Source organism: Lipotes vexillifer, unplaced genomic scaffold (genome assembly GCF_000442215.2).
Source record: "Lipotes vexillifer unplaced genomic scaffold, Lipotes_vexillifer_v1.1 scaffold387, whole genome shotgun sequence".
Taxonomy (NCBI): domain Eukaryota; kingdom Metazoa; phylum Chordata; class Mammalia; order Artiodactyla; family Lipotidae; genus Lipotes; species Lipotes vexillifer.
This window is the reverse complement of record NW_006795399.1, coordinates 3,485,618-3,511,484: the sequence shown is the minus strand read 5'-3', so window position 1 is coordinate 3,511,484 and position 25,867 is coordinate 3,485,618. Positions and strand designations below refer to the sequence as shown.

The window sequence follows — 25,867 nt, the reverse complement described above, 5'->3', positions numbered from 1 at the left end:
CTCTCCCGTTGCGGAGCACAGGCTCCGGACGCACAGGCTCAGTGGCCATGGCTCACGGGCCCAGCCGCTCCGCGGCATGTGGGATCTTCCCGGACCGGGGCACGAACCCGTGTCCCCTGCATCGGTAGGCAGACTCTCAACCACTGCACCACCAGGGAAGCCCTATAGCTGTTCTTTGAAGAAAAAAGGTGCCTTAGACATTTAAGGATCTTTTGCTCATTTGATGGATTGTTGGGCAGTGGGTAAGAATTCCTGATGCTTTCTTATACACCTAGGGAGACTTTTATAGGTGAACAAAGTATCTGATCAAGGCATTTGTAAATGTTTAGACCCAAAACACCTACTGTTAGTTTATGGGTGTTAGTTTATGGGTGTTAGTTTATGTGTGTTAGTTTATGTGGTATTCATTCTGTTACATCCTTAAGAAATATGGGTTCATATTTGTTATCAATTTTATATGTATATATATGTACAGACACACACACATAAATCAATATGATTTTAATAGATATCTAATCTGTCTTTATTCTTTTCATATCTTGTATAGTACTGTATGAAATCTCCTTCCTAATTTTTTCCCTCCAAGTCTATCAGGTTACCCATTAAAATACAGTAAAATGAATTCCAGAAATTGGTTTTTTCCCTATTAGCGGCTTTATATATTTGATGCTATCTAAAATATTCTCTTTTCTTAGCTCTCCACTCCCTTTACCGCTTGTTGTATAGGAAACATTTAACTAGCTTCTAAATCTAGGATAGTGTAGGGGCCAAGAGGTATGATTGCAGACTGGGATTCAAATCTCATATCTCTTTCTGATAACTTGTAAGGTTTGAGAAACACATTAGGAAACCTGGGGTAAGGGTAAATACATACTTACTAGTGTATTTGTCAAGTATTCTTTGAGTTCTTACAGGTCACTGCTATGATGACATCACTTTGTGACTATATCGATGACTCCTTGTGTGTATATATAGGTTTGTCTTTTTGTTTATATGTATGGCCTAATGTGTTCATTCATTTTTGGGGAAGAATGTTTTGAGTGAATTTGCTCATGTAATTTGTCCATTTTTATACTGAAAATTAAATTTTTAAAATAACTTATTAATTTATAGTAATAAGTGTAAGGCATGTCTATTTTTAAAATTTAAGCATAAAGAGGCATATAAAATAAAAAGTCAGGTCTTCCCTTCATGTCCTGAAGTTCCTTACCTAAATCCCACTCCTTAAGGGAAATAACTAGTAGCAGTTTGCTCTATCTATTCTACCAGACTTTTTTCTATGACAAAGTAAAGTTTTAATTTTGACATTGGCTTATTTGCTCAGTTTCTCAGGTAGGACAAGTCTATGTAAAAAAGTTCTTAGACCTGTCTGGAACATTTAAAAAACTGAAATAAAAAACAAAATTCTTAACTTCTGAAAAAGTACACATAAATATGTGCTTTTATTGTCCATCATTTTGTTATACCAGAATCTGGAAATAATAGATTTGCAGAGATCTGCCTTCTTTAAGGAACATTTTTACATCATAATTTACTGTAGTCATCACTTCTGGTTGGTGGAATAAAAATAAAATAATTTCCAGTGAGCTCAGTTTGAAAAGACATTTGTACATTACTGTTGTGACTTCATTAGTTTTATTTACTTGTCTTTATTATTTATTTATTTATTTTTGTCTGCATTGGGTCTTCATTGCTGTGCGCAGGCTTTCTCTAGTTGCAGAGAGCAGGGGCTACTCTTGGTTGTGTGCACAAGCTTCTCACTGAGGTGGCTTCTCTTGTTGTGGAGCACGGGCTTAAATAGTTGTGGCACGTGGGCTCAGTAATTGTGGCACATGGGTTTAGTTGCTCTGCGGCATGTGGGACCTTTCCGGACCAGGGCTTGAACCCGTGTCCCCTGCATTGACAGGCAGATTCTTAACCACTGTGCCACCAGGGAAGTCCTTCTTGTCTTTAAAAAGTAGGATTGGGGCTTCCCTGGTGGTACAGTGGTTGAGAGTCCGCCTGCCGATGCAGGGGGCACAGGTTCGTGCCCCGGTCCAGAAAGATCCCACATGCCGCGGAGCGGCTAGGCCCGTGAGCTATGGCCGCTGAGCCTGCACGTCCAGAGCCTGTGCTCCGCAACAGGAGAGGCCACAACAGTGATAGGCCCGCGTATCGCAAAAATAAATAAATAAATAATAAAAATTAAAAGTAGGATTGTCTGGGGACTTCCCTGGCAGTCCAGTGGTAGGACTCGGCGTTTTCACTGCCATGGCCAGGGGTTCAATCCCTGGTCAGGGAACTAAGATCGTTTAAGCCCTGCGATGTGGCAAGAAAGAAAAGTAGGATTGTTTTATTTTGAAACATATTTGTATACTTTATCAGGGAAGTTGTTAACTGAGGAGCCCAGGACAATTATAGTTTTCTTATTCTTTTTTGGCTGTTGTAAATATAGGCATACAATCAGCAAATATATAATGCCTGATAAAGGCACATTCTTTCTCAGGATGTAGTGTTGAATATCCTTTCCTTTCTTTGGAATTAAAATAGTCACAGAAGGGGGAAAATGTGGATTTCAAAGAGAGATTCTGCAAAATTATGGTACATAAAAAAAACACATCTATTTTAATGGCCTTCAATTATTCTTTGTTCTTAAAAAAAGATCAGAGTTCTAGGGTCTCAACACTTCCTTCAACTCTTGAAAGAGTTGCTTCAGTAGAGAGATTTGAGTATAGGTGAGATTGAAAGAGGAAGTGTTTGGGACTAAAGGAATTTCAGACTTGTAAAGAACCTAACCACGCCTTCCCTGACATCATCTTCCTGGCATGTGTTATTATAAGTTAACTCCTCAGAGCATCAGCAACCATTCCCTTTGGAAAAAAAGAAAAGGGACTGTGTTTAACTTGGGATAATTTGCCTTCCCCAACCTATTTTGCATAAATTTCTATTTCTTCTTGATTTTAACATATTGAAGACCATATTGGGGCTGGGGGTTGTGGGGAGTGGAGGCAATGATGAGAGTAGAACTGACTGGTAGGCACTGCCAGACTTTCACTCTTTAAGAAGTTTGAGTTACCTGAAATTTTTGGAAGAGTTTACTCAGGAGAGAAGAAAGTAGGAAGCAATACTAGAATTGTTTATACTTCTAACAGGGAGAGAGAATTTTTCTGTGTTTACTACATTTTCATCTAGTTTCCATCAAATCAAATTTAGTAGAACTTTTAAAGTCTAACATCTCTTGACTGGGGGCAGCTAATAGTTCTGTTATCAGTAATAAAGTTAACTCAGTTGGTTAAAGTTTAGTAGTAATGACTTTCCATTGATTCCTCCTTTTTTGTTTTTTTAGCTCTACTACACTAACTTATGCCCTCATTACCACAGCAGTAAACATTCCGCATGATCTCCTTGTCTCCTATTTCTCCACTCCCTACCCCTTGACTCCAAGTAATTTTATACCTGCTACCAGAATAATCTTCCAACATTCCAGCAGTTTAGTGCTGAGCATTTCTTATATACAAACCTTTAATGGCTATGTATTACCTGCTAAACAAAGTCCAAATCCTTAGCCCAATACCCACTGTTTATTCAGCCTTTCCTTATCTTCCCACCTCTCCTGTATGATTTCATCACATTGACTCTGCTCTAGCCAGTTGTGTTACCTGCAGTTCTCTGGATATAACCTTTGGTTGTCGGTTTACGTTTCTCATCCCATAAGAAAATATGCTGTATAATAAAACAGAAAAATATAGAAAAGAACAGGACAAAATAAAATATAGATTAGAATAGGAAGTCAGGGACTTCCCTGGTGGTCCAGTGGTTAAGACTCTGTGCTTCCAATGCAGGGGACGTGGGTTCGATCCCTGATCGGGGAACTAAGATCCCACGTTCCACGCAGTACGGCCAAAAAAAAAAAAAAGTCAGCTGGAATTAAAATGCAGATGTGCAAACCATAGAATTAATCCTGGAAGATGAAGGCTGATGAATAGTCATTGATTTTGTCAGTGTAGAGGTGGTTGGTGACTTTGACATGCAATTTCAGAGCGGGGGAGCAAAAGCAGGGTTGGAGTGGGTTGTTGAGTGAAAGAAGGTAAGGAAGTATAGATGGTATATATAGACTAATCTTTTAAGAACTTTGATTAAGATGAAGAGCAGAACCCAATTTAAAAAATGGGCAAAAGGTCTGAATAGATATTTCTCCAGAGAAGATCTACAAATAGCCATGAAAAGATGTTCAGCATCATTAGCCATCAAGGAATCAAAACCACAGTGAGATACCACTTCACACCCACAAGGATGGCTGCAATCAAAAACACAGATAATAATGTGTGGTGTAATTGGACCCTTATACACTGCTGATGGGAATATAAAACGGTGCAGCTGCTTTGAAAAACAGTTTGGCGGTTCCTTAAAAGGTTAAACACACTCCTAGTTATATACCCAAGAGAAATTAAAACACGTCCACACAAAAACCTGTACATCATTGTTCATAGCAGCATTATTCATAATAGCCCAAAGGTGGAAACAACCCAAATATCCGTCAACTGATGAAAGGATAAATAAAATATTATATATACCCATACAATGGAATTTTGGAATTTTGTTCAGTGATAAAAAGTAATAGACGGACTTCCCTGGTGGCACAGTGGTTAAGAATCCGCCTGCCAATGCAGGGGACACAGGTTCGAGAAGATCCCACATGCTGTGGAGCAACTAAGCCCGTGCGCCACAACTACTGAGCCTGCGCTCTAGAGCCCGTGACCCACAACTACTGAGCCCGTGTGCCACAACTACTGAAGCCTGTGTGCCTAGAACCTGTGCTTTGCAACAGGAGAAGCCACTGCAATGAGAAGCCTGTGCACAGCAACGAAGAGTAGCCCTTGCTTGCCGCAACTAGAGAAAGCTCGCGCAGCAACAAAAGTGCGGAATTCTGCACAGCCAAAAAATAATAATAATAATAATAGAGTACTGATACATTCTACAAAATGGATGAACCTTGAAAACATTATGTTAGTGAAAGAAGCCACTCACAAAAGAACACATACATTTGCCTCTTGAACAATGCGGGGCTTGGGAAAATCTATGTGTAAGCTATAGTCGATCATCCATATATACATGACTTCTCTATATCCATGGTTCTGCATCCTAGGATTCAACCAACAGCAGGTCTTGCTGTAGTGTAGTATTCACTATTGAAGAAAATCCACATATAAGTGGACCTGTGAAGTTCAAACCTGTGTTGGTCAAGGGTCAACTGTATTTGATGCTTCCATTTATATGAAATTTCCAGAATAGTCAAATCCAGAGAAACAGAAAGCAGATTAGTAGTTGCCTAGGGATGGAGTAGGAGATGGTTAGGGGGGAAAAGAGGAGTGACTGGTAATGGGTATTGGGTTTCTTTCTGGGGTCATGAAAATGTTCTAAAATTGACTATGGTGATAGTTGCACAACTCTGTGATCCAAATACCAATGAAATTATACTTTAAATGGGTTAATTACATGGTATATAAATTATATCTCATAAAGTTGTTATTTTAAAAAGATAGGGAGCAGAGAAATGAGATAAAGCCTGGAAGAGGATGGTGGTAGTGTTTAGAGAATTTTCTTAAAGATGGGAGATATGGGAGCCAAAATGTAAAAAGAATCATGATGAGTAACTTGATACTTACTTTCCAAATATATATGTTCATATTCATATCCCTCCTACTCTCTGATTCTTTTGTCATTGTGCCTCATGTAGTATTCAGCCTCTGATCCTTTTGTTGTTGTTGCTTCCTTTTGGAATGGCCTTTCTGTTCATTTGTTCACTCTGCCCACATTCGTTAAATAGCTCTAGAATGCTAGGACCTGGGGCTAAGGCATGATGGTGGCCATTCAAGAGCTCACAGTCAAAACTGTCTTTCAAAACCCTAACTACGCAGAAGTTCAGCTGAAATGTTACCTCTTCTATAAAGCTTCTCCTAATCCCTCTACCTCCTAACCCCAAAGGGGACTTTTTTTCTTAGCCTCCATAATATTTTGTACTTCATATGTGGTATTTATGTAATTTTGCATTGTATTGGAATCATTTAGGTGATTGTCTTATCTTCATTGCTGTAGTGTAAACTCTGTAAAGGTAAAGACAGTGTTGTTCAGTTTATTATCCTCTGAAACACCTGATACAGCATCTTAAGCCTATCTAGTAGATACTTAAAATATATATCCTAATAAATGTAATTAAACATGTTAGGCATTAGATTAAGAAAAGGAAAGCAGCATTTTGTTCTATACAAATTGTGAAATTTCGAAGGGGGTGGGAGGGAGGGATAAATTGGAAGATTGGGATTGACATATACATACCACTATATATAAAATAGATTACTAATAAGGACCTACTATATAGCACAGGGAACTCTACTTGATACTGTGTAATGACCTGTATGGGAAAAGAATCTAAAAAAGAGTGGATATATGTATATGTATAACTGATTCACTTTGCTGTACACCTGAACCTAACACAACATTGTAAATTATCTAGACTCTAATAAAAATTTTAAAATAAAATAAAGTTGTGAAATTTGGAGTTAGATCTGAATTTAAATATGGCTTTTGTCACTTATTAGATGTGTGACCTAGTTCCAAGTTTCTTAGGCTCTCTGACCTTGAATTCTTCATCTTAAAGTACTGATATACTTTATTGGGTTATTTTTGAGGATTGGTAATATTTGTTAATATTTATAATCATATATCAGTATATAAATAGACTGTTTTCTTTTATCAAAAAACCCCCCTTTTTCTTGATGCCATTTCTTCCTCCACCTGCTGCCCCATTTCTCTTCTTCCCTTTATATAAACTATCTGAAAGTGTTGTTTATTCAAGAGTTATATACTTGCTGTCTCCAATTTATCTCCTTCCATTACTTTTTCTTTTATTATCTTTAATTTATTATCTGATAATACAAAAGGTTACATGTAACTCTAAAGCATAATAATAAGAGGAACACACCTGTAAACCCATCTTCCAACTCAAGGACTAGAATCATTGCCTGTAAATTGCATATATTTAGGAGTTTCTCCCCATCCCATCCCCTCCCTCCCTCCCTTCTAGAGGTAACCACTCTTTTAAATTTTATATTTATTATTCTGTTGCTTTTTTAAAACATAGTTTAAAGTCATGTTTAATTTGCTTGTTTACATTGTTCTAAGTACTTTATGTATAATTATATATATTATATCAATTTAATCCTTACGACAATTTCATTATTATTTTCCCTGTTTCACAGATGAGAAAAAATGAACTACAGAGAGTTTAATAATCACGTTGCTAGTGAATGACCCAGCTGGGATTTGAACCCAGATAGTTTGGCTCCTAGTCTATGCTCTCAACCACTACTATATTGTCTTATTGCAATACCATCTTCTGTTTGTTTCCATTCAGTATTACATCTTCATGATTAATTCATGTTGTATATAGCTGTTTTATTCATTTTTTCATGTTGTATAATATTGCATTTTGTGAATATACCATAATTTATCCATTCTCCTGCCAATGAGCTTTTGGATTAATCCAGGCTTGTTTGTTTTTGCTATTCCTAACATTGATGCTCAGAATATTATCATTTATGTGGTACATTTGTGTAAGAATTTCTTTTGGGTTTATACCTAGGAGTGGTATTGTGCAGTATAGGTATGTGATTGTTCACCTTTAAGAGATAATGCTACAGAATTCCCTGGCAGACTGGTGGTTAGGACTCTGCACTTCCACTTTAGGGGGCACGGGTTGGATCCCTGGTTGGGAACTGAGATCCTGCATGCTGCACAGCATGGCCAAAAAAATTAATTAATTAAAAAAGAGATAATGCTAAATTGCTTTCTAACTATACCACATTTGTTTCCATCAACAGTGTAAAATTTACTGTAGACTCACATCTTCTCTACTTGTTGATAGTGTCATACCTCTCATTTTCTCCTAAACCTAATCCAGTTAGGCTTTTACTCCCACCACTCCACCAAAACTGCTCTTATGAAGGTCTGCAGTGACTTTCATGTTCTTCAGTGGTCAGTTCATAGCCCTCATCTTACTTTTTTTTTTTTTTCCTCATCTTATTTTTAACCTATTGTCAATGCTTGACACGTTTGATCACACAATTCCTTGGAACACTTTATTTGGTTTGCAGACCACCATACCCTCCTGTTCCTCTAGTATCTGTGGCCTTTCCTCTTCAGGCTCCTTTGCTGGTTCCTCCCAATTTTCCTGATCTCTAAACCTTGGAGATCCCCAGGACTCAGTCCTTGTTTCTTTTCTATCTACACTTCCCTCATAATTTTATCTAGTCTCATAGCTTTAAATATCACCCATATCTAATGGAAAATAGAAACCCTGCTGGATCCCATGTCTCCTGCCAGTTACTGTCCCATTTTTCTGATCCCTTTTATAATCCACCTTCTTGAAAAAGTAGTTCCTACCTATAGAATCTCTACTTCATTACATCTTACTCTCTGTCTTAGTATTTGGGTTTTTTTAAATAAATTTATTTTATTTATTTATTTATTTTTGGCTGCTTTGGGTCTTCGTTGCGGTGCGCGGGCTTCTCATTGTGATGGCTTCTCTTGTTGCAGAGCATGGGCTCTAGGCACGTGGGCTTCAGTAGTTGCGGCATGCAGGCTCAGTAGTTGTGGCTCCCAGACTCTAGAGCGCAGGCTCCGTAGTTGTGGCACATGGGCTTAGTTGCTCCACGTCATGTGAGATCTTCCCAGACTGGGGATCGAACCCGTGTTCCCTGCATTGGCAGGCAGATTCTCAACCACTGTGCCACCAGGGAAGCCCGTTAGTATTTGATTTTTAATTGTAAAATATACGTAACATAAAATTTACCATCATCCATTTTTAAGTATACAGTATAATAGTGTTAAGTACGTTTACATTGTGCAACCAATCTCTAGTAGAACTCTTTTCATCTTGTGAAACTGAAAATCTACACCATTAAACAACTTCCCATTCTCCCCTCCCCACAGCTTTTGGCAACCACTATTCTATGTTCTGTTTTTATTAATTCTCTAAGTACCTCATATAAGTGTAATCATACAGTATTTGTCTTTTTGTGATTGGCTTATATCACTTAGCATAATGTCCTCAAGGTTCATCCATGTTGTAACATATGTCAGAATTTCCTTGCTTTTTTTCCTTTAATTATTATTTTATTTATTTATTTTTGGCTGCATTGGATCTTCGTTGCTGTGCATGGGCTTTCTCTAGTTGCGGTGAGCAGAGGCTACTCTTTCTTGTGGTGCCAGGGCTTCTCATTGCGGTGGCTTCTCTTGTTGCGGAGTGCGGGCTCTAGGCTCGTGGGCTTCAGTAGTTGTGCTACATGGGCTCAGTAGTTGTGGCTTGCAGGCTCTAGAGCGCAGGCTCAGTTGCTGTGACACACAGGCTTAGTTGCTCCGCAGCATGTGGGATCTTCCCGGACCAGGGCTCAAACCCGTGTCCCCTACATAGGCAGGCGGATTCTTAACCACTGCGCCACCAGGGAAGCCCCAGAATTTTCTTGCTTTTTAAGGCTGAATAATATTACATTGAATGTATTTACTTTTTCTTTTATTTTGGCCGCACCACATGTCTTATGGGATCTTAGTTCCCCAACCAGGGATTGAACCGGGGTCCACGGCAGTGAAAGCCCGAGTCTTAACCACTGGACTGCCAGGGAATTCCCACATTGAATGTATATACCGCATTTTGTTTATCCATTCATCTGTGAGAGATACTTGAGTTGCTTCCATCTTTTGGCTGTTGTGAATAATGTTGCTATGAACATGGGTGTATAAATATCTCTTCAGACTCTGCTTTCAATTCTTTTGGGTATATTCCCAGAAGTGGAATTGCTGGATCATATGGTAATTCTATTTTTAATTTTTTGAGGAATTACCACATTGTTTTCCTTAGTGGCTGTACCATTTTACATTCCCACCAACAGTGCACAAGTTCTGATTTCTCCAAATCCTTGCCAACACTTATTTTCTGTTTTTTTTTGATGGTAGCCATCCTAATGGGTGTGACAGGGTATTTCATTATGGTTTTGATTTGCATTTGTCTAATGATTAGTGATGTTGAGCATCTTTTCATGTGCTTATTGGCCATTTGTATATTTTCTTTGGAAAAAATTTAAGTCCTTTGCCCATTTTTTAAAATGGGATTGTTTGTTTTTTGTTACTGAGTTGTAGAGTTCTTTATATATTTTGGCTATTAACTCTTTATCAGGTATACGATTTGCAAGTATTTTCTTTTTTTTTCAAGGAATGAATTTTTTTTTAATCTTTTTAAAAATTATTTATTTATTTATTTTTGGCTTCTTTGGGTCTTCGTTGCTGCGTGTGGGCATTCTCTAGTTGTGATGAGCGGGGGCTACTCTTGGTTGCGGCGTGCGGGCTTCTCATTGAGGTGGCTTGTCTCATTGCAGAGCATAGGCTCTAGGCACGCAGGCTTCAGTAGTTGTGGCATGTGAGCTCAGTAGTTGTGGCTTGCAGGCTCTGGAGTGCAGGCTCAGTTGTTGTGGTGCACGGGCTTACTTGCTCTGTGGCATGTGAGATCTTCCTGGACCAGGACTTGCACCCGTGTCCACTGCATTGGCAGGCAGATTCTTAACTACTGTGCCACCAGGGAAGTCCCTAGGAATTAATTTTTATAAACAAGTTCTACAATGAAAAGGAAACAGCGTCTGTTTTTTAAAATTAACTAATTTTAGTTTTGGCTGTGTTGGGTCTTGTTGCACGTGGGTTTTCTCTGGGTTGCGGTGAGCGGGGGCTACTCTTCGTTGCAGTGTGCAGGTTTCTCATTGCAGTGGCTTCTCTTGTTGTGGAGCATGTGCTCTAGGCGTGTGGGCTTCAGTAGTTGTGGCACACGGGCTTAGTAGTTGTGACTCGCGGGCTCTAGAGCACAGGCTCGGTAGTTGTGGCAGATGGGCTTAGTTGCTCTGCGACATGTGGGATCTTCCCGGACCAGGGCTCAAACCCGTGTCCCCTGCATTGGCAGGTGGATTCTTAATCACCATGCCACCAGAGAAGTCCTGGAAACAGTGTCTTGATACATAAAAGTTTTGTTAAACAAGGTTTTAAAGTTTTTAAATCAGAAAGTGTTTAAGACTAAATTCTCAAATGTTCAAATAAAAACAAAAAGCAACCTATACAATTTCAGCAATAAAATGTGTCTTTGTGCACTTGTCTTGGGCACTTTGAAAATGTTAAAATTTTAGAAGTTTGAGTGATAGAGCCAGCACTTAAAGGTTTTGTGAACCATTTTTTTCCCCAAAAAAGTATACTTTTAGTAAAACATTTTACCATTTTATCTGACCATGCATTTACATTTTTATTCTTCCAGAATAAGGGGATTTACATTAACACTGTATTTTTACTGTAAAAAAATACATTTAGAGATATTTAACTTACTGAGTGGCTTCAGTCATACATCAGACATGATTTAATGAGCAAATTCTAAAATTTTATAATGAAATAGCACATGTAGATGTATACTTGTATGTTCAGTTATGGTAAAGTTCAAAATTATGTCACAGAACTTACACTTAAGTTCTCTAAGAAGTTAAATAATATGATTTATCCTGAAACTTTACCAAAAAGCTTTCTGAAATGTTAGTAAAATGAATCACTGAAGTTACATTTTCTCATTTATTAACAAAATACTGAGTCATTTCAGACTATTAACTTGAATGTTTTCTATTATATACACCAAAAATCTGATTCACTAACAAGAAACTTCTTGCAGTACAAAAAGATAACAGATAATTAAAATATTTGCTCCATAATACAACTAATCCATATAATACATCCCTTCCTCAACTGTCTAAAGTGATTAGGAATTGTGGCACCTTCGTTTACATAAAACCCTTGCCTCCTCTTAAAACCCTGAGGTGAAAGGTTATTAATGTAATAAAACTAGAACCATAATTCTTCTCATTTCTGTATTGGACTGCTGTTAGGTTTTAAAATTTTTATAAAGAAATGTGGCAACTTATAAAGCTGTTCTATACAGTTTTTTAAGAAAACAGTCCCAGACAAATCAACAAAAAAGGCCTAGAATGACCCTATGAAAACATCCTTTTATCTCTTGTTAGTGTCGAGATGAGCACCATTTTCCTTCTCTACCGCTGTCTCTTCTGTTATCATAGTCATGGCTCCAGCCATCGTGATTCCTATCTTCATAGAAGAAATCATCTCTGTTTTCTCTGTAATGATGGTCAGACCCACGATCAGTGGTGTAACACTGTTTACGGCTATAATGTCTATCTGCTATGTAGGAATGAGAATTCTGACTTTTCTTTGTGATAATGGTGTATCTTGGTGCCACTGGGAGCTTGAAGACTGGTTAAAAGTATGATTATGTGGGGGACTTCCCTAGTGGTGCAGTAGTTAAGAATACACCTACCAATACAGGGGACATGGGTTCAATCCCTGGTCCAGGAAGATCCCACATGCCACAGAGCAACTAAGCCTGTCTGCCACAACTACTGAGCCCTCGTGCCACAACTACTAAATCCCGTGCGCCTAGAACCTGTGCTCTGCAACAAGAGAAGCCACTGCAATGAGAAGCACGTGCACCACAAGGAAGAGTAGCCCCCACTTGCCACAACTAGAGAAAGCCCGTGCATAGCAATGAAGACCCAATGCAGACAAAAATAAATAAAAATTTTTTTAAAAAAGTATGATTATATGACTGAACTGATGGGGAAAATCCTGATTGATCCAGATATGGAGAACCAAATTTCCCTCCATGTGACATCTGTCTCAAAACACTGTTCATCACTGCTTGTCTCTGAAGATTTTCTGAAGAAGAGAAAGATCTTTGAATTATCTGTGCTGATCGAGTCATTTTAGCTCCTTTCCTACATACTAGGAGATGTGGAAGTAGGGCTTGAATTTCCAGCACGATGCTGGGGATATGACAAACTGACCTCCTGTGAGGCATGGTTACTTCCTAATCTAATCTGAATTTTGATGGGCCTTCCAAAAAGCTTGATTCCGTAAAGTAGATTCATGGCATGAGGAGCAGATACTTTATGTTTGAAATTCACAAATGCAAACTGCTTTACTTTACCATCCTTATCTTTTGGAATTTTCACTTTTACTACTGGCCCAGCCTGGTGAAAAAGCTCAAAAAGGAGCTCCTATGTGACTTTGTTTCAAGGTTGCCCACAAAGAGAGTGTGATTTGCTTTGGCTCGCAAATATTTTCTTACATTCTGTAGGCTGCCTTTTTACTCTGTTGATTGTGTCCTTTGAAGCATGGACGTTTTAAATATGGATATAGTCCAATTTATCCGTTTTTTTCTTGTTACCTGTGCTTTTGGTGTCATATCCAAGAAATTGCCAAATCCAATCTCATGAAGCTTTTCCCATATGTTTTCTTCCAAGATGTTTAGGTCTTTGATCCATTTTGAGTTAATTTTTGTATAAGGGTAATTTTTTACCCTTACAGTGTAAGGTAAGGGTCCAATTTCAATCTTTTGCAGGTAGATATCAAGTTTTTCCAATACTATTTGTTGGAAAGGCTGTTCTTTTCTCATTGAGTGGTCTTGGCACCCTTGTCAAATCATTTGACCATATGTGCAAGGGTTTATTTCTGGCTCTCTACGGTGTCCCATTGGTTAGTATGTCTGTCTTTATGCCAGTACCACACAGTTTTGATTACTGTAGCTTTGTAATAATTTTTGAAATGAGAAAGTTTGAGACTTCCAGCTTTGTTCTTCTTGTTCAAGATTTGGCTATTCAGGGTACATTGAGATTCCAAATGAGTTTTAGGATGGAACTTTTTATTTCTGTAAAAAAAACCCACAACATTGTTTTTCATTTACTTGTGTCTCCTTCCATTTCTTTCAGCAGTGTTTTGTAGTTTTCATTGTACAGATCTATCACCTCCTTGTTTACTTTATTCCTGATTATTTTATTTTTGACGCTATTGTAAATGGATTTTCTTTATTTCTCTTTCAGATAGTTTGTGTATAGAAATAAATCTGATTTCATTGTTGGTGTATAGAAATGGAACTGATTTTTGTATGTTTGATTTTTGTGTGTGTGTGTGGTACGTGGGCCTCTCACTGTTGTGGCCTCTCCTGTTGCGGAGCACAGGCTCCGTACGTGCAGCCTCAGCAGCCATGGCTCACGGGCCTAGCCGCTCCGTGGCATGTGGGATCTTCCCAGACCGGGGCATGAACCTGTGTCCCCTGCACCGGCAGGTGGACTCTCAACCACTGAGCCACCAGGGAAGCCCTGTATGTTCAATTTTGTATCCTGAAACTTTAAAAAAATTTTTATTTATTTATTTTTGGCTGCATTGGGTATTTGTTGCTGCACATGTGCTTTCTCTAGTGTGGCGAGCAGGGACTACTCTTCGTTGAGGTGCACAGGCTTCTCATTGCAGTGGCTTCTCTTGTTGTAGAGCATGGGCTCTAGGTGCACGGGCTTCAGTAGTTGTGGCTCATGGGCTCTAGAGCACAGGCTCAGTAGTTGTGGCACACGGGCTTAGTTGCTCTGCGGCATGTGTGATCTTCCTGGACCAGGGCTTGAACCCGTATCCCCTGCACTGGCAGGCAGATTCTTAACCACTGTGCCACCAGGGAAGTCCCTGTATCCTGAAACTTTATGGAACTTCTTTATTAGGCCTCACACTTTTTTGATGGAGTCTTTAGAATTTTCTGTATACAAAATCATGTCATCAGCAAACAGACAATTTTACTTCTTCCTTTCCGATTTGGATGCCGTTATTTTTTTTTCTTGCCTAATTGCTCTGGCTAGGACTTCTAGTATTATGTTGAATAGGAGTGGTCAGAATGTTCACCCTTTTCTTGTTCTTGATCTTAAAGGAAAAGCTTTCAGACTTTCACTGTTGAATATAAGCTGCGGGCGTGTCATATATGGCCTTTATTATGTTGAGGTATGTTCCTTCTGTACCCAATTTATTGAGTGTTTTTATCATGAAACGATGTTGAATTTTGTCAATTGCTTTTTCTACATCTATTGGGATTATCATGATTTTTGTTGTTCTGTTAATGTGCTATATCACATTTATTGATTTGTGTATATTGAACCATGCTTGCATCTCAGGGATAAGTCTCACTTGATCATGGTGTATGATTCTTTTAATGTGCTGTTGAATTTGTTTTGCTAGTATTTTTTTGAGAATTTTTGCACTTATATTCATCATGGATGTTGGTCTGTTGTTTTATTTTAATGTCATCATCTGGCTTTGGTATCAGGGTAATGCTGGTCTTGTTAAATGAGTTTGGAAGTGTTCCCTCCTCTTCATTTTTTGGGAAGAGTTTGAGAAGAATTGGTGTTAATTCTTCTTTAAACGTTTGATAGAATTCACATGTGAAGCCATCTAGTCCTGGAGATTATCAATCTCCTTACTTATTAGTCTGTTCAGATTTTCTGTATTTTTATTATTAAGACTTGGTAGATTGTATGTTTCTAGGAATTTATTCATTTCTTCTAGGTTATCCAATTTGGTGGCATATGATTGTCCATAGCAGTGTCGTATGATCCTTTGTGTTTCTGTGGTATCAGTTGTAATGTCTCCTCTTTCATTTTTAATTTTATTTCTTTGAGTCCTCTCTCTTTTTTTCTTGGTAAATCTAGCTAAAGGTTTGTCAATTTAATCTTTAAAAAAAAACCTAAGTTTTCCATTGTTTATCTATTCCTGATTTCATTTATTTCTGCTCTGATCTTTGTTATCTCCTTTTTTCTGCTAACTTTGGGCTTAATTTGTCCTTTGTCCGGTTCCTTGAGGTTGTTTATTTGAAATCTTTTTTTTTTTTCTTCTTAATGTAGACAGTTATCACTCTAGACTTCCCTCTGTGCTCTGTTTTTGCTGCATGCCATAAGTTTTGGTATGTTGTGTGTCCATTTTTGTTTGTTTCAAGATATTTTTTGATTTTATCTTTGACCCATTGGTTGTTCAGGAATGTGTTGTTTAATTTCCACATATTTGTGAATTTTCCAGTTTTCTTTCTGTTATTGATTTCTAGTTTATATCATTTTGGTCAGAAAAGATACTTGGTATGATTACAGTATTTTTAAATTTACTGAGACTTGTTTTGTGACTTAATGTGCTCTATCCTGGAGAATGTTTCAGGTGCACTTGAGAAGAAGGTGTGTTATGTTGTTTTTATTTTTTTTTATTATTTTAAAATTTTTTTTAATTATTATTATTTTTTGTGATACGTGGGCCTCTCACTGTTGTGGCCTCTCCCGTTGCCGAGCACAGGCTCTGGACACACAGGCTCAGCGGCCATGGCTCACAGGCCCAGCCGCTCCACGGCATGTGGGATCTTCCCAGACTGGGGCACGAACCCATGTCCCCTGCATTGGCAGGCGGACTCTCAATCACTGTACCACCAGGGAAGCCCTGTTATGTTGTTTTTAGGTGGAAGGTTCTGTATATGTCTGTTAGGTCCATTTGATATCAAGTATAGTTCGAGTCCATTGTTTCTGTATTGATTTTCTGTCTGGGTGATCCATTCATTATTGAAAGTGGAGTATCAAAATCCACTGCTATTACTGTATTATCTGTTTCTCCCATCAGATCTGTTAACATTTGATCAATATTTTAGGTGCTCTGATGTTGGGTATATACACATTTACAACTGTTACATCCCCTTGATGAATTGACCCTTTCTTATCATTATATAATGAATTTCTTTGTCTCTTGTTACAGTTTTTGACTTAAAGTTCTTTTTTCTGATATAAGTATAGTTATCCTTGCTTTCTTTTGGTTTCCATTTGTGTGGAATATCTTTTTCCAACCCTTCACTTTGTTCTTATGTGTGTCCTTGTAGTAAATGAGTCTTCTGCAAACAGCATAAACGTTAGACCTTGTTTTTTATCCATTCAGCCACTCTGTGCCTTTTGATTGGAGAATTTAATCCATTTACATTTAAAGTAATTATAACTAGGTAAGGACTTATTATTGCCATCTTGTTCATTGTTTTCTGGCTGTCTTGTAGTTCCTTTCTTCCTTTCTTCCTCTCTTACTGTCTTGCTTTATGAATTGATGATTTCTGATAGTGGTATACTTTGATTCCCTTCTCTTTATCTTATGTGTATCTGTTATAGGTTTCTGTTTTGTGGTTACCCTCAGGCTTACTTGAAACATCTTATAGATGTAACAGTCTATTTTAAGCTGATAACACTTAACTTTGATTGCATACAAAATCTACCCTTTTACCCCCACCCCCATTTTGTTTTTCATGTCAAAATTTACATCTTTTTATATAGTGTGTCCATTAACAAATTATTGTAGCTGTAGCTATTTTAATACTTTTGTCCTTTAATCTTTATACTAGAGTTAAGTGGTTAACACCACCACATTACAGTACTAGAGTATTCTGAATCTGACTGTATGTTTACCTTTACCAGTATGTTGTATATTTTCATATGTTTCTATTTTACTAGTTAACATCCTTTCTTTTCAGATTGAAGAACTCTTCAGCATTTCTTGTTAAGGCAGGTCAAGTGGTGGTGAACTCTCTCAGCTTTTGTTAGGGAAAGTCTTTATCTTACCTTCACTTCTGAAGGACAACTTTGCTGGGTAAAGTATTCTTGTTTTGCATTTTTTTTCTTTCAGCATTTTGAATATATCATCCCATTCTCTCCTGGCCTGCAGGATTTCTGCTGAGAAATCTGCTCATAGCCTTATGGAGGCTCTGTTGTATGAGATACATTTTTTTTTCGAACTGACTTTTAAATTCTCTCTTTGTCTTTGATTTTAGATGATTTTACTATAATGCATCTTGGAGAAGGTCATTTTGGATTGAAACTTTGGAGTGTGCTATTAGCTTAATGAACTTGGATGTCCACATCTCTCCCCACATTTGGGAAGTTTTCAGCCGTTATTTCTTTGAATAAGCTTTCTACCCCTTTATCTCTCTCTTCTTCTGCAGCTCCAGTAGTACGTAGACTGTTTCTGTTATTATGCCCCGTAAGGCCCATAAGCTTTCTTCATTCCCTTTCATTCTGGTTTTCGTTTGTTTGCTTGTTTTTTTGTTTTCCTTCTGGCTGGATAAATTCAAATGATCTCTCTTCAGGCTCACTGATTCTTTCTTCTGCTTGCTGTAGTCCATAGTACTTTTAAGTTGCCCAATCCAACTAGTGTTTTGTTTGTTTTTTAGTTTTTATCTTACATAACCTCTTAGTGGCATTGCTGGAGTTGACTATTCCCCATTTCTTGACACTCTGTCTTTTGTTGCCTCCGGTAACACAACCTTCTTGGGTCTTGCCCTTTTGCCCTCCTCTTTTGACCTCCTTGTCAGTTACTCTACTCAATTTCTGAGTGTTTATATTTCTTCAGGCTTTCTTGCCTTCTTTCTAAATATACTTTATTCCTAGATTTCACTTATTACTATGCTAACAGATTTACAGATAATTCCTAGACCAGACTTCTCTGTGTATCCAACTGCTGAATTGATATTTTTTTCTAGAAATCTCACAGGTTATTAAAATTAACATATTCAAAATGTAATGATTGCTTTGCAGTCCTCAAATTGGCTCTCCCCTCCATCTCTACAGCATTAGTGAATGATACCATCATCCATCCAGTTACTCAAGCTAGACACTATACTTCCCTGCATCTAATTTATAAGCAAGTCCTTTGATTCTACCTATAAACTACACCTCAGATCTTTCCATTTCTCTCCATCTTTACAGCCATCTCTCCAATTATAGACTATATTGTCTCTTGTTTGGACTATTACAGTGGCCTCCTAATTGAGCTTGCCATTTCACCCCCTGCCTCACTCTTATTTATTCTTCCCATAGTAGCCAGAGTAATATTTTCAAAACATAGATCAGATCTTATAACTTCTCTCTTGCATAAAATTATTGACTGACTGTATTGTGTTGAATGAAAGCCAAGTACTTTAACACAGCCTGGAAGGCTCTGCCTACCCTTCCATCCTTCATTACACTCCAGCTTCACTGGCCTTCTGTTTCTTTCAGATTCTGTTGAAAATCTCACTTTGTATCTTTTGCCCATTTCTCTTTCTGGAATGATCCTTTATTTCATTCTCTGAATGGCTAGTTTCTGCTCCTCCTTGAAGTCTCACTTAAATGTCACCTTTCTGACTATACTAACTAAAGTAGGTCACAGCCTTCTGTTCTTTTTTTCCCCTAGCCCATTTATCACACTGGGTAATTATACAATTACTTTGTGATTATTTGATTAATGGCTATATCTCTACTAAACGCTGAATTCTGTTAGGACCAAGACCATCTCTAGTCTTTGTCTTAGACCATCTTTAGCTTGGCATTTTGTCCTTGCTATCAGACATAGTGCCTGGTACTCTAAATCGGGCATTAAGTATTTATTGAATGAATGGATATGAGCTCCTTTTATATTTCAGGCACTATAAGAGCTTTATATGTATTTATTTCAATCCCCACACTAATCCTATTACATAGGTGCTGTTACTCTCTGCATTTTGCAGGTAAGATTAAGCAACTTACCCAAAGTCACAGACTAGTACATGACAACACTAGAATTAAACTATAGTCTTTTTGATTTTTGAGCCCTTGTGTTTTAACCCCTTTCTGCTAGTTAATGGGCTCTATAGTCAAGAAATATACTTTTGAAAAAACATTTAGTAAACATTGATTCATTGCTTACTCAATTGCTAAATGAATAGTGAATAACTGAATGCTTATATCAAAACTGAATCTGATTTTTTCTCATTTGTGAAATAAAGGTTTTATATTATAAATGAAAATGATTTTCTTTGTTGTCCCAAATTGAATTATTACGAAATCATTATTTTACAGTTATAGGATTTGTAAACTGGTAGGGCCAGGCACACTAACATTTTACCCTGGCCTCCATTTCAACTACCAGAGGAAATACTTGCCTAGCCCTTGAAGACTGCTGGGGTTTATGGGTTTCAATTTGAAGCATCCTTCTTCCTCCACTCCAGTTGAGAAATAAGAAGAAAGTTTGACAAATGGAAATAAAAACAACAACTTTATTACTGATAACACTAATATTCAAGAAGGTAGCTTGTATCTGTGGGCCACTGGATTTTCTACTACTGCCAGAATTAGACAGATTTCTCCATCTAGGTGCAAGCAGTGATCAAAACCAAACCAAAGAGAAACTACAGACTTCCCCTGTGGGGCAACCCCTGTGAAACCTCACCAGTGTGTAAGGTAGCAAAGCTGAGTGTGTGATCCCTTCAGGCAGCTGAACCCCCAGAGCGAAAGAGGACAGAGCTGTGCTGCTGCTTCTAGAGCTGCCTGCACAGCAGGAGCGATATACTGATGTCTGTCCCTCTACACTGAAGGGAGCAGTGGAGTGGGCAGTAAGTGTTTTCTCCAGGGAAGATGATGATCAGATTCCTCAGTTTAGTTCCATTTTCACATATCAGACCAGTACTTAAATCTAGTAGATATTTTGATTATTGAGGTAAAATGATAAGCTAAGTTTCTTTACCTGTTTTTTTGATTTTTTTCCTTTTTGACCACACTGAGTGTCCTGTGGGATCTTAGTTCCCTGACCAGGGATGGAACTCACGCCCCCTGCAGTGGAAGCACAGAGTCTTAACCACTGGACCACCAGGGAAGTCCCTCTTTACCTGTTTTCTGGTGTCATTTTAGACTGTTGATTTGAACACATTTTAGAAATTGATCTCTTAAAACAATAATTGGAGCTAATTGTTGACCTTGCTTATAGTTCGTGAAAGCCATTGCTGTTCCTGTGTTTAGAGAAACAGCAATGGAAAGGATGCGGACTGGGGAACCAGATGATCCTCAGTCAAAAATAAGATTCTACTACTTATTAATTATGTAAACTTGGTAAAGAAAGAACTCCTCTGAAAACGGAGGGAATTCCCTGGTGGTCAGTCCAGTGGTTAGGACTCAGTGGCACTTTCACTGCCGTTGGCCTGAGTTTGATCCCTGGTCAGGGAACTAAGATCCCACAAGCCGTGCAGTGTGGACAAAAAAAAAAGAGAAAGGAAAAGAAAATGGAAATTATACCTATCTCATTATCATTTTTTTCTTAAACCTCCACCTTCCTACTTTCTGAATTTCTCTTCTACTGTCTCTTTTATTTATTTATTTTAATTTTTAAATTTTTGGCTGCATTGGGTCTTCGTTGCTGTGTGCGGGCTTTCTCTAGCTGCGGCAAGTGGGGGTTACTCTTTGTTGTGGTGCGTGGGCTTCTCATTGCGGTGGCTGCTCTTGTTGTGGAGCACGGGCTCTAGGTGCATGAGCTCAGTAGTTGTGACTTGCCAGCTCTAGAGTGCAGGCTCAGTAGTTGTGGCACATGGGCTCAGTTGCTCCGCGGCATGTGGGATCTTCCTGGACCAGGGCTTGAACCTGTATCTCCTGCATTGGCAGGTGGATTCTTAACCACTGTGCCACCAGGGAAGCCCTCATTATCTTCTTTGTAAAGATTATATTAGATAACAAAATCCTATGGGGCCTGGAATATGGTAAATAGCCAACATTTGTTATTTTCCCTTCCCTTCGCCTGAGAAAAAGATTGTAAAATAAAAGGTCAGTTGACTATTGAGATTAACATCAATAGTCACTAGAGAAGCTATGTTGTTACTAGGAAGTTTTGTTTTGATTTTATGGTTTTATGTCATTGTTCTGTTTTTGCATTCCATCTTGTACCTTTTGAAGGCCAACCTTTTCTCTCATTTTGCATTTCTTCATAGCATCTCCACATGCTACATATTAGATACAATAAGTAATTGTTCAGTTATAGATTCTTTTTTCTATTCTCCAAATAGTACCTACTTAGTAATTTTTTTTTCAAAAACAACTTTTTATTGACATATAGTTGACTAGTAATGTTGTGTTAGTTTCAGGTGTACAGCACAGTGATTCAGTTATACATATATATGTATTCTTTTTCAGATTCTTTTCCATTATAGGTTATTACATGATACTGAATATAGTTCCCTGTGCTATACAGTAGGTCCTTGTTGTTTTATTTTATATATAGTAGTGTGATTTATTTTATATATAGTAGCATGTATCTGTTAATCACAGACTCCTAATTTATCCCTCCCCCACCCCATTTCCCCTTTGATAACCATAAGTTTGTTTTCTATGTCTCTGAGTCCATTTCTGTTTTGTAAATAAGTTCATTTGATTCCACATATCAGTGATATCATATATTTGTCTTTCTCTGTCTGGCTTACTTCACTTAGTATGACAATCTCCAGGTCCATCCAGGTGTTTGCAAATGGCACTGTTTCATTCTGTTTTATGGCTGAATAATATTCCATTGTACATATATATACTGAATCTTCTTTATCCATTCATGTGTTGATGGACATTTAGGTTGCTTCCATGTCTTGGCTATTGTAAAGAGTTCTGCTGTTCTGCTGTGAACATTGGGGTGCATATATCTTTTTTTTTTTGGCCACGCTGTGTGGCATGCAGAATCTTAGTTCCCCAACAAGTGATCGAACCTGTGCCCCCTGCATTGGGATCGTGGAGTCTTAACCACTGGACTGCCAGGGAAGTCCCCTATATCTTTTTTTTTTTTTTAATAAAATTTGCCATCTAAACCATTGTTTAGAATATTTATTTATTGGGCTTCCCTGGTGGCGCAGTGGTTGAGCGTCTGCCTGCCAATGCAGGGGACACGGGTTCGTGCCCCGATCCGGGAGGATCCCACATGCCGCGGAGCGGCTGGACCCGTGAGCCATGGCCGCTGGGCCCGCGTGTCCGGAGCCTGTGCTCCGCGGCGGTAGAAAAAAAAAAAAAAATTATTTATGTATTTTTGGCTGTGTTGGGTCCTCATTGCTGCGCGCGGGCTTTCTCTAGTTGCAGTGAGTGGGGGCTACTCTTCATTGTGGTGCATGGGCTTCTCATTGTGGTGGCTTCTTTTGTTGCGGAGCACAGGCTCTAGGAGCGTGGGCTTCAGTAGTTGTGGCACGTGGGCTCAGTAGTTGTGACGCATGGGCTTAGTTGCTCTGCAGCATGTGGGATCTTCCTGGACCAGGGCTCGAACCCGTGTCCCCTGCATTGGCAGGCAGATTCTTAACCAGTGTGCCACCAGGGAAGCCCCCCCCCATATCGTTTTGAATTAGTTTTCTCTGGATATATGCCCAGCAGTGGGATTGCTGGATCATATGGTAACTCTAATTAAATGGTTTTTGAATGGGTTAATTTTTATGCTGGTACAAACATAAGAATTTCTTTGACAAATAAATTGCAAGAAATAGGGGACTTCCCTTGTGGTCCAGTGGTTAAGACTCCGCACTCCCAATGCAGGGGGCCTGGGTTCAATCCCTGGTCGGGGAACTGAGATCCCACATACCACAACTAAGCCCGCGCGCTGCAACTACTGAGCCCATGAGCTCTAGAGCCCGTGCGCTGTAACTAGAGAGCCTGTGCACCGCAAGGAAGATCCAGCACAGCCTAAATAAATAAATTTTTAAAATTCTTAAAGAAAACTGCAAGAAATAGGAATGGATAGGGAACTTGTTGATTAAAAGATGTGTCAGCAGCCAGTGACAGTATATGGACCTTACTTGGATCCTGTTTCAAACAAATAAACTGGCGAATTCCCTGGAGGTCCAGTGGTTAGCACACCATGCTTTCACTGCCAAGGGCCTGGGTTCAATCCCTGGTCAGGGAACTAAGATCCCACAAGCTGCACAGTGTGGCCAAAAAAAAAAATTCAAATAAACTGTAAAACAAAACAAAACAATTCTGACATATATAAGACAATTGGAAATTTTAACTCTATTTTATAAAATTAAGGAATTATTAATTTTTAGATGATATAGAGTTGTTTGGGTTTATATTTTTTTTAAAGAGATTTTTCAGAGCTACATGCTGAAATATTTGGTAATGAAATTATATATTTGCTATTTGCTTTGAAATAATATGGGAGGTAAGGAAATAGGTGGAGTTACAAATGAAGCAAGTTTGTCCATGAATAATTGTCAAAGCTAAGTGATAAATGTGTAGGGATTCATTATACTCTTCTTTTGCCTTTGTATGTTTCCCATAATTAATAGTAAAAAAAGTTATTCTTATTAAACTTTGCTTCCCATCCTCTGAACCAGGACTGTCTTTTTTTTTTTTTTAATAGGTTAAGATATGAGCAACTTTAATACCACAGCCAGGCTAATTATTACTTAAGGATATCACTGACTGCAACTGTCAGGAGTAAGCCTAAGCAAAGATAGAGAAGGGAAAAAATGGAGGAAGAATGGAAAAGAGCAAGAGAGAGGATGGAGACTAGAGAAAGGAAAGAAGTGAAGGGGTAGTAGAGGGTTGCCTCTAAGCTATGAGTCTCTTATTCTCATTCTAAATTTTCTTCCAATTTCACCAACAAAGGATACCAGAGGTAAGTAGGAACCTGAGATTCTGCTCTGTAAGTTCTGTCAAAACTTTTTGTAATAAGGAGAAAGAAAAATCGCTGTTTTGTTTTAATATATCAGACTAAAAGAACAGGGATTCCCCCTTTTCTATATTCTTTATGGATTAAGTATACTGTAGCTATTACATAAATAGTATATCTTTATGTGGCTATAGGTACTGGACCTTGCAAAAATTCTTACATAACCTTCCACATTACTATCCAGGAATTAGATAGAACTTATAGAACTTTCTCTTCCTCTTTTGGAGACCTTATCACTTTGTTTATAGTTGGCTTTTGGTATTGAGTTCTTACTTTGGCAATCAATCCTCACCTCCACCCCTTACCTCCGACTTCTGCCCCATTCCCAATTGTAGTTTAAGACCATGAGTTTGATAAACTAGGTTAACACTTTGCCAAGGACTAGTTCTGTTCAGATCACTGTCTTTTTTGAGATTCAGAGTATGTTAGGAACTATGAGAGCATGGGTCCAGGAGTCAGGCTGTATGGACTCAAATGTTTTAACATTCTATCCTAGTTTTAAAAAATTAGTATGTCAGACCTTGAAACTTTTTCTTTTGTTTTTAAATAGATAATAGATGTATGGACTTGGTATAAAATATAAAAGGTTCAAAAAGTCTGTTTTCACTCCATCTTTCATATACCTAGTTCGTCTTTAGCTACCAACATTATTAACTGTTTCTTGTGAATCTTTCTGGACGTATTTTATGTATATTATATCAGACTTTGAAAAATTATATCCACAGTTCTTTGTGACTTGTAAAAAGCAGACTAGAGGGACTTCCCTGGCGGTCCAGTGGTTAAGACTCCATGCTTCCAATGGAGGGGATGCGGGTTCGATCCCTGGTTGGGGAACTAAGATCCCACATGCCCTGTGGCGTGACCACAAAAAGGCAGGCTAGAATAAGGATTAAACTTTATATACCTAACGTAAGGCTAGGTGGTTGCATGTGTACATTTTATTTTGATCTGAAAATAGACTAGGCATATATACCTTCCATATTCTTTGGTTAGGTTACTTTCTTCAGGTGTGTAGTATTGCCAGTGTTTATTGTTTGGTGAATAAAAAATATTTCTATAATGATCACAGGAGCAGAATCTTTTCATGACTTTGAGATTTTAGGCCTTGATAAAACCAGATCCCTAATCCACCAATCTGGGAATTCTTTGTATAGGTAGCATAAGGGTGAAGAAGGGGAGTGCTGGTGTTTCCTGACTTCCTATGGGTTTGTGATCTCTGTATTTCTGACCACAATAAAATTGTGTCAGATGATGAAAATAGGGTAAATGACAAGGTAGGGCAAAATAAACTATAGGCAGGCATTATCTTTTCCTATATATTTTCTCTAACTGAGGCAACTTTATTGTGGAAGAGAGGCATATATACTTCTCTGCAAGCTCTGAAGCTCCAATGATCCCATTATTCTTTTTCACTTTGCAACTCCTTCTCAGGCTGTACGATGATCCACCAGCTAGGCTGAATAGTGGAGGGGTTGTGTAATGCAGAGTAGCA

The 25,867-nt window shown here is 38.3% G+C and overlaps 1 protein-coding gene and 1 pseudogene across 1 annotated transcript in view; one reads left to right on the top strand and one right to left on the bottom strand.

The window, feature by feature from the left end:
• Positions 1–25,867, top strand: part of RBMS2 (RNA binding motif single stranded interacting protein 2) — a 56,113-nt gene that overhangs the window by 1,246 nt on the left and 29,000 nt on the right. The window lies entirely within an intron of this gene.
• Positions 12,074–24,698, bottom strand: LOC103077873 (RNA-binding protein 7 pseudogene; annotated as a pseudogene).